This window comes from Neophocaena asiaeorientalis, unplaced genomic scaffold (assembly GCF_003031525.2).
Source record: "Neophocaena asiaeorientalis asiaeorientalis breed wild unplaced genomic scaffold, Neophocaena_asiaeorientalis_V1.1 scaffold64, whole genome shotgun sequence".
In the NCBI taxonomy this organism is placed as follows: Eukaryota; Metazoa; Chordata; class Mammalia; order Artiodactyla; family Phocoenidae; genus Neophocaena; species Neophocaena asiaeorientalis.
The window spans coordinates 3447574-3449240 of record NW_020185334.1 but is presented as its reverse complement, the minus strand read 5'-3'; the positions used below and the strand labels follow the sequence as shown (position 1 = coordinate 3449240).

The window sequence follows — 1667 nt, the reverse complement described above, 5'->3', positions numbered from 1 at the left end:
ACCAATTACAAGACCCAGGGAAGGTGGATGATACAACTTACTCAAGGTCACAAGTTTAGTTAGGGTGACAACCCACGTATTAACTCAGGTCTGGCTCCTTGTCAAAGCCCTGCTCTAAATGCCACCATATAGTGTCTCCCAATAAACTGAGGTCACACCAACTAAGGGATAACCTAGACAGATAGCGTCACAGTATCATGACTCTGATAATGCCCACCCCACCCCCCACTACCTTCAACTCCAGAACAACTCTCTTATCAGATATTCAAGATATTGAGGCTCTCTGAGCATCTCTTACAAGAGTCAGCAGGATCTGGGAATCGTGGGAGGAGGGAGCAAAACTTCCTCCCGTTAGTCCATTTCTGGCATCTCAGTTTTGTTTTTCTTATTTTTATTTTATTTATTTATTTTTTTAAAGAAGTGTTTCCTTTTATTCACCATCTCTAACACATCCAAACCATTCCAGTTGAAAACAGATCACTACCCTTTCTCAGCTACTTAGTAACTAAGAGCAGTGAATAAAATCCACACAAAAGGTCAGAAAAATTCACCGCATTACTATCAAATCAGAACACCTGACTATTGTCAGATTATTTAAAAAGAGTGATCAGAAATTAAATATCACAAATGAGGTCTTTTATTTGTCACCATTGAAAGTCTGATTTTTAAACAGATTCCTGGACTGGTGGTTCATATCCATCAGCTCGTTCAACTTTAGCACCTGTCTCGTCCTCAGTAGCTTTTCCAGAACTACTACCTTCACCATGTAGCTCCATGAGTTTTCCCAATTCAAACTTGGGCTTCTTCAGCATTTTTACTTTTCTAACAAAGACATCATGAGGTGGATAAATAGATTGGCAGGCCTTTTCTATGTCTTTTCCAATGCTGTCTGGAATCAATTTATTGACCACCTCTTTCAAGTCATTTGTCTGCAACTCTCGGGTCATGATTTCCATCATCTTCTTACGGATCTGGCGGACCTGCTGGTGCTGGGCATAAGAGGTCTTCCGAAACTGATTGTTGCGTTTTTTAGTAAAACCCACACAGAAGAGACGAAGCAAATAACCATCGGTAGTCTTGACATCAACGTGAGCTTCAATCATGGTCTGCCATTTTTTGACCATGGAGCACATTTTGTCACGGGTAAGATCCATGCCATGGAAATTAGTCAGGCAGTTTTTGCCCTGAACATCCTCAGTAATAAGCTTGAATTTTCTAAATGCAACTTCATCATTCTGCAGATCAGCAAGGCTCACTTCAAACACACGACCCTTGAGGCCATCAGATGCGATTTTGGTTCCTTGAGTTCTCGTGACTAGTGTTTTCCCAATATTTCTTATATTGAACATAGCTGGTGCTTTCACATCATACCAATCTTTCTTAGAAAATGGATCAACCACTTTCTTCTTGGCTCCCTTTTTACCGCCTTTCGTAAGGCGCTTGTTCTTTCCGACCGCCATGGTGCTGGTTATTTTTATTTATAAACAACAAACATTTATTTCTCACAGTTCTGGAGTCTGGGAAGTCCAAGATCAAGATGCTAGCAGATATTGTGTCTGGTGAGGGCTCACTTCCTGGTTTGCAGATGGCCATCTTCTCTTATATTCTCACATAGCAGAGGGCAGAGAGAGGAAGCAACTTTCTCATGTCTCTTCTTTTTTCTTTTT

The 1667-nt window shown here is 40.9% G+C and overlaps 1 pseudogene; it reads right to left on the bottom strand.

The window, feature by feature from the left end:
* Positions 1-420: 420 nt before the first annotated feature.
* On the bottom strand, positions 421-1461 carry LOC112393284 (40S ribosomal protein S3a pseudogene; annotated as a pseudogene).
* Positions 1462-1667: the final 206 nt, after the last annotated feature.